Source organism: Palaemon carinicauda, chromosome 11 (assembly GCF_036898095.1).
Source record: "Palaemon carinicauda isolate YSFRI2023 chromosome 11, ASM3689809v2, whole genome shotgun sequence".
Lineage (NCBI taxonomy): Eukaryota > Metazoa > Arthropoda > Malacostraca > Decapoda > Palaemonidae > Palaemon > Palaemon carinicauda.
In genome coordinates, this window is record NC_090735.1 from 51548236 (window position 1) to 51563235 (window position 15000).

At 33.4% G+C, this 15000-nt stretch overlaps 2 long non-coding RNA genes across 2 annotated transcripts in view; both read right to left on the reverse strand.

Annotated features, from left to right (window-relative positions):
• The window catches only part of LOC137650015 (uncharacterized), a 406947-nt gene that overhangs the window by 169527 nt on the left and 222420 nt on the right, over positions 1-15000 (reverse strand). The window lies entirely within an intron of this gene.
• The window catches only part of LOC137650010 (uncharacterized), a 192568-nt gene that overhangs the window by 156946 nt on the left and 20622 nt on the right, over positions 1-15000 (reverse strand). The gene's annotated exons all lie outside the window — the stretch shown is intronic.

Consider the following 15000-nt stretch of genomic DNA (forward strand, 5'->3'; position numbering starts at 1 on the left):
TATCGTCACTGCAATGCCTTCATGATTCAGTAAACACAACTATGTCATCTGCGAATGCTAATTTGTTAAGGTATTCTCCATTAATATCAATCCCTACACTTTCCCAATCTAAATTTTCAAAAACTTCTAGGCACGCTGTGACTAATTTTTCAGAGATGGGGCCTCCCTGTCTAACTCCTTTCTCAGTCGGAATTTTCTATCTATTTTTATGCAGTTTTAGGATTGCTGTACTATCCGTATAGATATTTTCAAGTGTTCTAACACAAGATTCACCTATTCCTTGTTTTTGAAGGGCTTTCATTACTGCTGAAGTTTGGACAGAATCAAAAGTTTTCTCATAATCTATAAATAGCATACATAGTGATTTGTCATATTCGGTTGATTTTTCCTTTAATTGGGTAATTACATCGATATGGTTAGTTTTTGAATAACCACTTCTAAGGTCTACTTGCTTTCTTGGTTGTTCAAAGTCTACCTGTCTTTCTATTCCCCCTAATATGATGTTTGTAAATATCTTATTCCCCCTAATATGATCTTTGTAAATATTTCATACATTACTGAGATTAAACTTTTATTTGGCGGTAATTTTTCAGATCTTTTATGTCACCCTTTTATGTAAATTAGTATAAAGTTTTTTCCACACTGTAGATATAGAGCATTCTTGCAGACATTACAGGTAAAGTATACCGAGGTGTACTACTACAAAATCTCCTTCATCTAATATTAAATCAATTGTTAGGACATCTTCTCCTACTGCGTTGCCTCTTTTCATGCCTTTTAAGGCTTTCTTTACCTATCCTACTATTGCTTTTGGTACAGGCTCACGGTTTCATTATTTCTATTGACAAAGGTATTTTTTATATCACTATTATATAGCATTGTTAGAAATCCTCTGCAAATTTTATTACTACATCTCTTTTGTTAATATTAATTACATTTTCATCCTTTAAAGCAAACATCTGTTGGCACCCAGTTCTAAATCTTCTTTCCATCAATTTGATGCTTTTTCCCTTTTTTAGTGTTTCCTCAAGATCTGATTGTGTTTACGAATGTCTTGGGCTTTTAGTTTGATTATTGTTTTGGATATTTCTGCTAAATCTATTTCATCTCTCTTGGTTTTTACCTTCATTTCCCATCTTTTTTTTTTTTTTTTATTAAGGTTTGGTCTTAACTAATAGTTTTCCTTGATCTTGTTTATGAACTCTTCCACCGATCTCTTGTGCTGATTCCAAAAAATTTTTTCTAAAATTACTTTTCATTTCTTCTTTACTTGCTTCCATTTCCTCGTGTAGCTGGGGGGAACATATTCTGTATCGCTAACTAAACTCATCTAATTTTTCTATTCACACAAGTGTTCATTTTCTGTCTTGAAATTAGTTTTTCTCTTTATTTGCTTTGGTCTAAAAAATTTTTTGCTTTTAACCATTCTATAGTCGCTTGCTTTAACTTGTTTAACAATGTTACATTTTTAACTAAATTAACTTTTCACTGAGAATAAAATCCATTTCATTTTTCCTTACTCTATCTAGGCTTCTCCATGTCAATTTTTATGTTCTTTTTTATTAAGAAAAAAAGTGTTAATAATTATAACATTGTTTCTTTTAGCAATTTCAACAGGCATGTCTCCTCTGTCATTTATTGAGCCTGCTCCAAATTTACCTATATACCTACATACATACCTACGTATGTATGTATGTATGTATGTATGTATGTATGTATGTATGTATGTATGTATGTATGTATGTATGTATGTATTTATATTTATTTCATCATCTGTATTTTCTCCTTAGTGCAAAATAATAAAAGATGGGCACTGATATTACAAAAAGTTCTTGGGGTAAGCCTAAGAGCTCCCCACCCTTTCTTAGCCCTAGTGAATGGTAAAAATCATGATCGAAATTTGCATTGAGCCATCTTTAGCCTCCCGCCCAAAAGAGTGGTTGGGTGAGGTTTTAGGAAATTTACCAAATATGAGCAAGGTTTGACCTTTGATACACCAAGTGGAAGTCTTCTATTTATCCAGCTTAGCTACTACAATGTCTGGGCCTTATGTGGATGAATTATTTTTCCAAAGAATGGCTACAGAAGTGTGTCTATATATACATACTGTATGTATATGTGTGTGTGCGTGTGTAAAGACCTAAATCCTTTCTTGCAAGCATGGAGATAGTCGACGAGTTTTAAGGACACTGGGTTGCCGAAAGGGCTGACAATTTATTTTCCTTACAATGCTCATGGTACAACGATCCTTATATTTCTGGAGAACACTTTTATTACGAAATATCTGGAAACCGGGAAGAAAACCATCACTGACACATTGCTTTCTTTCTTGCTCTTCCCATCTGAACGCCAACCCATATTCGTTCTTGCCTCTTTGTGCCCTAACCACTCATCCCACTCTCCTGAACTAACAATGGAAAGCAAGAAGGACACCAACAATCCCCTGTGATCCAGTGCCTTCCCTCTCGCTATTTCCTATCGTAAACCAAAACTACATTCGTTTTCCGCTCTTTACTTCCCCTCTCCAGAATTGCCGCTGCTGTTATGTATCCCAGCGGTACCGGAAAAATCTCTGGTGGATATTCTTTTCCCGAGGAGACGAGCGGTAGAAAACATGCGAGACAGTAATGGTGGGCCGTTGCAAGGATTTCCGCGTACGTTTGGACAAATCGCGAGTCGTTTCACTTGTGTTTGATTGTGGTCTTTGCTGCTAATGGAATATGCAATGAAGGTTAATACCTTAGAGGAGGTACATGAGGGTATTAGCAAGGCAGGTAGTTTTCGTGGAATATACAAGGAAAAAGAGGTAGTGTGGATTGTAACTCAAAATATCCTTCATTGAGATATATCTAGTGGTTTTCTTGGAATACTTTAAAAAGGGAATGAATATTTGTTAAAAGTTTACCACTACTTCAAAATATGAAAAGACATCTTGATAAGTTTTGGCCAACAAAATGTACATAAAATATTTCATTACCGTTGTAGATTTTATATGTAAAGGAAAGGAAAATAATTTCATAAGTTTTATCACTAATAAATCAAAAAGCATTCTGATTTTTCTTAATCCTTAGACAGACGGTAAAAATATCCTTGGATAAAAAGGGAACTGGAATGAATATCGAATATTATTCAAGGACAGTCAAAATAATAATTAATTTCAAACTTACGAACAAGTTTTATGAATATATACACAGTTAAGAAAGCGTAATTTTGATCCGAAATTCTCCGTAAAGATATACTGTTCTCAGCCGTATATTAGTAAAATGACTAATTTTTGCCCTACTTTTACAGGTTTGTGACCGTAATATGACTCCTTCACGTCAATATATCCGTATTTAAAACGGTAAATGCCTGGCAACAGTTTTTCCAGATTTCTAGTTTTTTTGAGGAAACTTAAGTGTACATTCTCAATTACAACCATTTTCTTTCGGTTAATAAAAAAATTTCCGCAATGGTGTTAGTATTAATAGAAAGATTGGAAAACAATTCGCTTTTTTTACTACCTTCAATTTCCGATTTCTCAATATAATGAAATGGAAAAGGTTTGTCAAAGAGCAATGAAAATACGAGTTCCTTTTGATAGATATTTGGAAAAGTAATCAACTTTTTTTCCTTTCCTCATGAAAAATGACATCGACTAAATATCCAAGTAAAATATTCCATTTAAAGCCACCTTTTTTTTATTCCTATACTCATACATACCTTTCAAACACAACGTTTTTATTATAGTCAACACAATTTTGAAAAAATACAACAGAAATGAAATATAGAATATTGTAATAAACACACTGCTCTAATTGTGGTATCTTGAAAAATATCTACAAGCATATTCAAGCTCTCTCTCTCTCTCTCTCTCTCTCTCTCTCTCTCTCTCTCTCTCTCTCTCTCTCTCTCTCTCTCTCTCTCAAAAAGAAAAAAAAAGTGAAAACTTAATACACTGCTCTAATTCTAGTATTTTGAAAAATGTCTGATTGATAACATTCTCTCTCTCTCTCTCTCCTCTCTCTCTCCTCTCTCTCTCTCTCTCTCTCTCTCTCTCTCTCTCTCTCTCTCTCTCTTTCAATAACAGTAACTTTATAATCCTCTTTCAATTGTTATTCATACACAAAAGCAATTATATGCCAGCGCACTTCCACAGCCCTGTAAAATGTTGAAGGTTTTATGCCCATTGAATGTTCGACTTGGGCAAAAGCTGTGGTCAATTCAAGAGATAATCATTCACGGTCCGTCGGTCGCATGTACGAATCGTTGCAACGGCCCACCATTATGGTCTCTCGTAATGTTCAAAGTTCCTGTTTCCAGGTGGATAATATCACAGCGGAAAATGCATTGTGGGTATTTGGTGGTGAGGTAATATATTGCGTCCGGGACAATATACAGGACAAATTGGTAGATTGTTTTTGGAGTGGGAGAAAGAGCGAAAATGGACCGAATACTGATAAACTGGCTACAAAAAACGAGCTATATCATCTGATAAGAACAACTAAAACTTCCAAATTTCCACTGGTTTGGTTTCATTCAGATATTTTTATGGACCTACATAAATAAATGTATCTTATAATAATTATGCAGTTTACTGTAACCGATAAAAAAATGAGAAGTATTATAATTGCTCGAAAAGCTTCATAATCTTACTAAATAAATAAATAAATCTTAGAAAATATGTTTATCCATTTTTTCACAATTGAAACCATAGGAGTCATTTCAACTTTTAAATATAGCATTCAGACGACTGGTTGCCCTGAGCCCATATGATTAATATCCTAAAGATTGGGCAATGACATAAACTCTTAATCATGTCCTGCACAGGTAATGATGTGCATGAAAAGAATTGCAAATACAAAGCCTTACTTGGGCGAACATCAATATGGTCATTCAAGTAGCAGATGAAGCAGAAAAGCTACCAGAAATCTTTAAGGATTTGTAATCGGGCTTTTTGTATACGGTTAGTATATCCCACATACCTAATATATATAAGAATCTAAATGAATTTACTGAAAAATTTTCTGGTCAAAATATCAATTAGTTTTATAACATTCATGAAATACAAAATAAAGAGAGAAATGAGACTATCTCAAGGTTTTAAAGATGCAGTCTACCTTTCTATATGTCCATTTCTTAGTGTTCTTACTAAACATTTTAACTGTATACGTAATCTACTATTCTTCTCGAACTAATATTACTGAGAATTTTTATTTGCATTCTCTCTCTCTCTCTCTCTCTCTCTCTCTCTCTCTCTCTCTCTCTCTCTCTCTCTCTCTCTCTCTCCCTCTCTCGCTTTTTGCAACGGCATAGCTATAATGTATATTCTTTTACTGATAATACACGAGTCAAAAACATGCAAGACAGCGATGGTTGGCCGTTGTGGCAATTTCCAAAAAAGACCGCTATATCCTAAGTAATTCCTCCATAAAACTGTCAGTGCCTTTTACTGTGTGTGTGTGAATGCTTCAAGATTTTGGAAGATTTTAGCCAAGTCTTTACTTTGAGAAGAGAAAAAGAATATTATCTCGTTTACTTTAATGGAAGAGCATTACAACAGAGTAAAGAGGAGCAGGAATGGGAATTGCATGAGAGTGTTACCGTCAGGATTTTGAGTTTACTAAAGGACGCACGCAAACATTAAGAACATAAACAAAGAAGTTGTCCTGCTCATGTGGTCGAACTGATAGGGTGAAATTTGTATTTTATTGATTAACATAAACAATTATATGTAAAAGATTGTGATGTAATATTTCATCTCTCCAACCTACTAAAAAATAATTGTCTGCCTACACACACACAAACACACAATCACACAAACACACACACACACACATATATATATACTGTATATATATATATATATATATATATATATATATATATATATATATATATATATATATATATATATATATATATATGTATGTATGTATGTATATATATATATACACACACGCGTGCACACACATACATATATACATATATATATATATATATATATATATATATATATATATATATATATATATATATATATATATATATATATATATATATATATTTATATATATACATACATACATACATATATATACATACAAAATATCACACAAATTGCAAAACTATCGTGCAATAGTTAGGATAAGGGGAGGGAGTATGAATGGTTGAATCTGTGTGTGTGTATGTTCATACCTATCTAAATGTCTAGCTGTCAGTTTAGTAGTTTGTTTTCATTTAACAATCAAAGATAATTTTCTCAGAAAAGGGTCTTCGCAAATCAAGATCAACATGTAATCCATAACTCTAATATTTCTTCGTCTACTTTGATTAATCACTTAATTAGTTAATTAACCTTATAGCTAATTGTTCAATCCATGCGAGGGAACACACTGTCTGGCAGAATTTTGCATAAACAGTCCGACATTAGTTATTAGCGAGGATGTTAATAAGCAAATACCTGATTCCTCCAAATACATTATCATGCTGAGGTAATGTTTACATTAAAGTTTGTGGCGTGTACTATTCCGTAGATTTATCTCAAAGAAAACATTCGCCGATATTTTTATATTAAATCCTTTTCTGCTAGATTTCTTAAGTCGTGTTTATATAGTGCCCTTAGCACCTTAAGGGTTAAAGGTGTTTGGTTTCAGTTCCAGTCTCAACAAAATAGAAACTCACTAGAACAATAAAGAGCCGGGAAAGCCAAAACACCCAAAAAAATCAGTGGCCTCTCCAGTAAAAAGCTTAAACTCACTGTCCGGGCAGGGATCGATCAGCCGCCATGCGAATGCTAGGCTAAACACGTAACCACTATTATAGAAATAATAGAAGTTAAATATTAGAGGTAAGTATTATCTTGACCTGTCACTTTCAACATCAAACTAATATTGAAAATCGATATTTTTATAATACACATATTTATATAAGTATAAAGAGTACATAATCAGAAACAATTTAATTATTTTCTTCATTTTTTTTTTAGTTCCGTAATGGAATAATTTTATTGTGCGTCTTGTTAATAATTAAGATGCATTTACCAAGAATTCCCTGTTAACATCAGAGCTAAATTAGATTATAAACGACCTTACAGAAATTTTGCTTGATCCTTTTACTTAATAAATCAAATCTCCATTGGTGAGATAGGCTGAAGTAAGTTTAATATAAATGATTTTAAAGGAAAATACGTTAAAAGTACTGATGTTATGGTAATACTCAGAATTGTTATAATACTAAAGATGTTCGAAAGTAAGGGAACCTAAAAATATTTGATAAATTATCATAAAGGAAAATACTAGTTCATATCACTTATATTAATATCTGGATAACATAGCTCATATGAACTAAGATAATTTCATTCTTTTAATACGTATAGATATTTCTGTAATAGATGAAAAAATATATCTTATTGCGTTCTAATATTTTCCCAATTATTTCCACCCTTCTTTTGTGCCGAGAATAAATCCCTTTACCAGACCTCGATATTTTCAAAATTTTGATTCCAGAACATCGCAAGGGAAGTTCATGCATGATGCAGTACAACATAAGAAAGAAAGAAAGAAAGAAAGAAAATACGACTTCAGAAAAGGAAATATCAGTATTAAAAATACTTGCTCGTCCTGCAGCTCAGCTAAAAGCAGAGGACTATCACTCTTTTTTTTTTTTTTTTTTTTTTTTTTTTTTTTTTTTTTTTTTTTTAACGATCACATTACTCTCGACTCGCCTTCTTTAAAAGCAGCTTTGTAAAAACTTGCTGCGAGTTGGAGACATCGGGACGCATTCTTGAGCATCGGGACATATTCTCGAGCCATTGGACATATCCTTGAGCCATCCGGACGTGTTCTAGAGTATCGTTCGTATTTTTGAACGGGGTGCGTTGTTAGTGAGATATTTATGGCAGGGATTGGAGTCGTGCAGATATGTTTTTTTTTTTTTTTTTTTTTTTTTTTTTTTTTTTTTTTTTTTTTTTTGCAATAAAGCTACAGGTATATTTCTAAGGCTCTCAGACGCCGTTTTGAAATAGGAGACCGCCCCTATCCCAGGATAGAGTCACTTTTACATTTTCCTCTCCCAACTGGAAGTTTTATCTCACTTTGCTTCGAGGAGAAACCCCATAAACATCTCAAGGTGTCTGATTTATTTACTTCCAGTTTGTGGAGTTACATTCGATTTTCTTTCCTATTTTTGATTTTTGTCTAAAGAAAACCAAGAGTTTTTTCAAACTAATTTTACCACCAAAAGTCTACAGTGTAGGATGACACAGCAAGCGTAATTGGCGCAACTAGATCCTTCCATACAAGTCTATTGTCTTTTAAACCGAGTCATCAGGTCAATCTTCAATATTCACGCAAATGACCTTTCAAATGATTCATTAAAAGAATAGAGCACAAGTGTTATTTTTTTATAGGAAAAATAACGAAGAAAAATGTGTAAACCAGTAAACTGGTATTGCCATTATCCTATCTGTTCATTATTATTATTATTATTATTATTATTATTATTATTATTATTATTATTATTATTATTATTATTATTATTATTATTATCATGGCATTCTCTCTTCTGGCAAATTTCCCTCGAGAAAAATAAAATAATTCTTTTTAACCTACCCCCAACCAATTTTACTTTCATTTCTATCCTATTTCAACTCAAATATTTCCTAGGAAAACTTAATTTTACTCAACTATTTTAGTATCATTTTGAATTACCATATATTTTATCGTTCTTTTTAATATAATTTTTCACTACATTATTAACTAATTGTATCTTATTCTACTGGCTCATTTAATGTATTTATTAGACACGAAAATAAGAGAGGCCAACTTATTTCTTATAGTAATATGTAAGAATGATAAAAGAGGCAATAGCCAAAAGTTCTCTTTATTAAAAAAAAAGTCAGATAAACGAAGCAGTGACATATATTAACTTCCTCACAATATAATCCTGAAATATTACTCTCTCTCTCTCTCTCTCTCTGTTTTGAATTTCTTATATGGGAGCTCAGCATAATCACTCTAATTAGCTAATCCAGACAGAGAGTTGTACGAAAAATTCCACTCAGAGGAAGAGATAAAAACCTTTCCTACAGATAAGACAGAAAGGAGAGAAAGAATTGGATTCTCAAATAAACGGTTTTATTTCCATGTTGTAAAGATGGACTCGCTCTTCATTCAAAAGGGGCAAAGACTCTGAGAACGATGTAGTAAAAGATGTACCTTGCTGAGTTTTGAACAATGATCTTGAGAATTATTCTTTTATTATTGTATATATGGGAAAAGTGGACTATCTGAAGAATGAAGAATATATTAAACTGAATTCAAATATATAAAGGAAGTTATTATATTGTCTGTAAAGTAACATATAATCAATCTCCATAACAATTTAGTGATATTTCCTTGAAGAAAACACGAAAAATCTCGGAAACATGTAATTTTAAGCGAAAATATATATATATATATATATATATATATATATATATATATATATATATATATATATATATATATATATATATATATATACACCTATACAGTAGACCCCCAGCATACGGCGTCCCCAGCTTAAGTTTTTTTCATGTTACGGTGTGGAATACGATTTTTTTTTTGTCCCCTCGTTACGACATTTTCCTCACCTTACGTCATCGAATTCCGAAACTCAAATTTGGCGGTTTCTACGCGTACGACTATGCGAGTCAGTGGCTTACCACCACGTTCATACATCACTGCATACGTCACTAAGATGCCGATACGCTCTTAGCCGAAAATCCTCCCACAATGCTTGAGAAAGATGCTGCCTCTCTCTCTCTTTGTCATCGCGCTCAGTTCAGAATCTCGTGTGCGTTTTGTAAATACTTGATCTCGTGTGAGTGCTTGCGATATTATTATTTTCTGTGCATTTTAGCGCTTAATTATAACTTTAATTCGTTAGCCATGGGTCTCAAGATTGCTACTGATATTAAAGGCAGAAGTAAGAAGATGATAACTATGGAAACGAAGCTGGAGATCATAAGAAATATGAAGAAGGCATGCGCATCGTTACCCTCGCTAATATGTAGGGCCGTAACCAATCTACAATTGGTACAATTATTAAGAATAAGGAAGCCATTAAAGCAAGTAAGTCTTCTAAAGGCATGACTGTCCTTGCCAGTGGAAGGACCTCAATCAACGATGAGATGGAGAGACACCTTCTTCTGTGGATTAAAAAGAAGGAAATCGCTGGTGATACACTCATGCAATCGGTAATTTCGCACAAGGTGAGCGCCATCTTTGCCGTTCTTGTGGAAGCCCAAAGAGACTGCGGAGGCGAAGGAACGTCCCAGCAAGCCCCCCAAGAGTTTAAGGCTTCTCATGGGTGGTTTGATCGGTTTAGGAAGAGGACTGGTATTCACTCAGTCGTCAGGCATGGAGAGGCGGCCAGATCTGACAAGAAAGCAGCAGAAGAATTCCTCAAGAAGTTTGAGAACGTAATTTCCAGAAAAGGCTACATTCCTCAGCAGGTCTTTAACTGCGATGAAACTGGCTTTTTCTGGAAGAAAATGCCCCGCCGTACATATATCACAGCTCAAGAAAGGAAACTTCCTGGCCATAAACCAATGAAGGACAGACTAATGCTCTCATTTTGTGCAAATGCCAGTGGGGACTTAAAAATTAAGTCCCTACTGGTATACCACTCAGAAAATCCTCGTGCCTTCAAGGCACAAAATATCACGAAGGAGAGGCTCTCGGTATTTTGGAAGTCTAATGATAGGGCCTGGGTCACGAGGACCAATTTATTGAGTGGATAAACGTCTGCTTCGGTCCTGCTGTCAAGAACTATTTAGAAGAGAACAATCATCCTCCGAAATGTCTCCTGGTGCGGGAAAATGCTCCTGCTCACTCTCCTGGATTCGAGGACATCATTCATCCTGACTTCTCCTTCATTAAGGTTCTCTATCTGCCACCAAACACCACCCCTCTCCTCCAGCCTACGGACCAGCAAGTGATTGCCAACTTCAGGAAGCTTTACACGAAGAATCTGTTTAGAAGATGCTTCGAAGTGACTGAAAGCACTCAACTCACCCTCCGTGAATTTTGGAGGGGGCATTTTGACATCGTTCAATGCCTGAAGATGATTGACACAGCTTGGAATGAGGTTTCACGGCGCACCTTGAACTCCTCATTGAAGAAACTGTGGCCAGCTGTTGTAGCAGAACGAGGCTTTGAAGGTTTTGATCCCTCAACCGAAGACGAGGCCGTTGATGATCCTGGCCCTGAGGGTGATGTTGAGGAAATAATTTCAATTGGGAGGTCCATGGGGCTTGTTGTCGATGAGGCTGACGTCCATAACCTTATCGAGGAGCACAGGGAGGAGCTTACAACTGAAGACTTAAAGGAGTTAGAGGCAATTCAGTTGACGATCATTCAAGAAGAGCACAGCTCTAGTGGAGGCGAGGACGGGGGAGGGGGGAGACTGAAGAAACGACATCGTCAGAAATAAGGGAAGCTATCGGTTGGTATGAAAACCTTACGAGTTTCATTGAAAGAAACACCCAGGAAAACTTCACACAAGTTGTCTTATGCAGAGTGTTAATGATAAGTGTATGAGTCATTTTAGGAATATGTTGAGGAATCGTCAGAAACACGCTTCTTTGGATAGATATTTCTCCCAAAGAAAATGTCAGAAAGCATAGACGATAATAGTGATTCTATCAAAAAAGCTAAAAAAGAGTAATTTTTTTAAGTTCTAAAATAAAAATCATAAAAAAAATTTCTAAACACAAAAATAATAAAAAAAAGCCTGTTTAATTTTAAGTGTTTATTAGTAAGAATAAATCTATTATTAAGTGTACATAACATAATTAGCATTGATACGTTTTTATATCTACCGTCTACTCCCCCCTCTGCCTCCACCCACGTCACTCCAAAGGTAAATAAGATTTAATTTTTCCTTTATAGTACTGTACAGTATATAATTTTAAATTAAAATGTTATTTAATTATATACTGTACAGTACTGTACATGTATATCATATATAAGTATACTGTAGTACAGTGCTTACTAGACTACTGTATTGTATTTTGTTATATTCTAATTTTCAATAATTTTACCAGGGGTTTTTCACGCATTAACTATTCTATTGCCCGCCATACGACATTTTCACCATACGATACCAACTCTGGAACGGATTAATGTCGTATGGCGGGGGCCTACTGTATATATATATATATATATATATATATATATATATATATATATATATATATATATATATATATACACACATGTATATATATATAGATATACTATGTATATACCTATACATATGGTAACTTTATCACTAACATTCGAGATTTTCATTTAGTAATATAAGCAAAAATACTCCCAATATCGAAATCACTCTGCCTCGGGATCAAAGAAATTCATGGTTGACCAAACATTCGAACCGTGACCGCCCAAAACCTGTGAATTTGATATCAAGAAGTATTTATAGCTTACTTGAAAATAAATATATATATATATATATATATATATATATATATATATATATATATATATATATATATATATATATATATATATATAAATTACCTATGTATCCTTTCATACACGTACACTTTTGGAGGAAAAGTACATGTACGAGGCCAACCTCACCCCCCCCTCCCATCTCTCATCTTCTCTCTCCCAAATCGCCCAGCTCCTGGCCTCTTCCCCTTCCCATTCTGTGCCATTTCCTCCCCTTTCACCCTATCTCTACCCTTACCTATCCCTCCCTCCCCCTTACACACACATACACAACCTCTCTCTCTCTTACACTCATATAAATATACATGCATATATACATACATATATCCATATTTATTATATATATATATATATATATATATATATATATATATATATATATATATATATATGTATATATATACGTGAATATAAATACACACACACACACACACACACACACATATATATATATATATATATATATATATATATATATATATATATATATATATATATATACACACACATATATACACCTGAAATAAAAAAGGTGTAACTACTTACAACAACTTTCCTTCACGCTAAGTTTTTTTTCTTAGGGAATGGGAATTTTCATTTTAATGCTTCTAGCATGAGATGTCGTGGTAAATAAGTTCCATCTTTTTCTTAGCCTCTTTTGAATACTTATTATATATGTCTCTTCTATTATTATTATTATTATTATTATTATTATTATTATTATTATTATTATTATTATTATTATTATTATTATTATTATTATTATTATTATTATTATTATTACTGTGGTAGGAGACCCTCTTTTAGGCAGGTTGAGTTAAAAGTAATGGCTGCATCGGCAGAGTTTATTTTCTTATCCAATTTTTCTATTTTCCGGATAATTCTCTTCTCTAGAGCGCTGCAATCAGCCAGCTGACTTGAAAAATTCATCAGTCAGGTGAATGACAAAATCGGGAAGACTTCTCAAGTATATTCTCACAAAATACAAGTAAAACTTTTAGTACAAAATTATTATCATTATTATTATCATTTTGATTATTATATCATTATTATTATTATCATCAGCCGAGCTACAAAATTAGTTGGAAAAGCAGAATGCTATAAGCCCAACGGCTTCAACAGGAAAAATAGCCTTCTGGGGAAAGGAAACAAGGAAATAAATAAGTTACAAGAGAAGGAATGAACAATTAAAATAAAATAATTAAAAAACAGTAACATTATTGAAATAAATTTTCATACATATCCAAAAAATTTGAAAAAAAACAAGAGTTAGAAAAATAAGATGGAATAGTGTGCCCGGGTGTACCTTCAAGCAAGAGAACTCTACCCAGGGACAGTGGAAGACCAATTTGCAACAAGGGCACCTAACTTAAAATTATTTGTCTTCAGTAAATCATATAATAAATAAAGCATAGAATTAACATAGAATAATGGCTAATATCATAATAGAAACTGAGAGTCCGAAAGAAACCACAATCTATTATTTCCAAAAGGTTAATTTTTTAATGGCCCACCTTTTCTGAGTTGAATATTCTGCGGGCAAAGAATTTCTATTTACGATCTGATTGGTCTAAATTCAATGTTATAAATATAAGGTCATATCAAGATCCTTCGGAAGGGGACCGACAACAAATAATTAAAAAGAAGGAAGTAAAGAAGGAATTTTAATTTTAACATCAAAGTATCACTCTGGTCGTTGGCTTTTGACCTAAAAACAGGTTCCCAGAACAAAAGGATTTTAGGCAAGATTGACCGCTGATCATATTTCAGTTCCTCACAATATGGTCTACCATTGAATCCTCTTTCTATTTTGAATCTCTAGGACGACAGCCAAAGGGAAATGGTCCGGACATTATCGTTATAATGAACTGGAAAGTTAGTCTGAAAAGAATTTTTTCTTACTTCTTACGAATTGCCTTCTCAATGGGAAACATAAAAAGGAAAGAAGGAAAAAGAGGAAAGAATTGGACTCTTATAAGGGAGATGTCTCATATTCTCTTTGTCTTCTTCCTCTTATTAGACATTTATAACTTCCTTACAGACTAAAAAGGGTTTCCATTCTATAGATATACGCTCCTGAAAATACGAAGTCGTCTGCTAAACTCTCCGTACCAATATTCTCAATGTACCATCTATTCCTTGTTTTATTTTTCCTATATACTATATACAGTACACTGCCTCGTTCTAATCACTAGTGTTGGCAAGAAGCCTGCTCTAGCTCCTTGGTCTTTGATATTGAAATATTAAAAAAAAATATGAAAACAAATGGGAAGTTATATAAACATTTGATTTTATCTATTGATTCACATTTAGATGTATTTTTGAAAGCGAAATTCTTTAGGATTATGTCAAACCTGAATATTGTAGAATCATGATAAAGCTAGATATTAGATGAATTATCAGATAATGCCTTATATAATCCAGTACTGGCCAATCACACAAATCATGTACATATTCCTGCTCTCTCTCTCTCTCTCTCTCTCTCTCTCTCTCTCTCTCTCTCTCTCTCTCTCTCTCT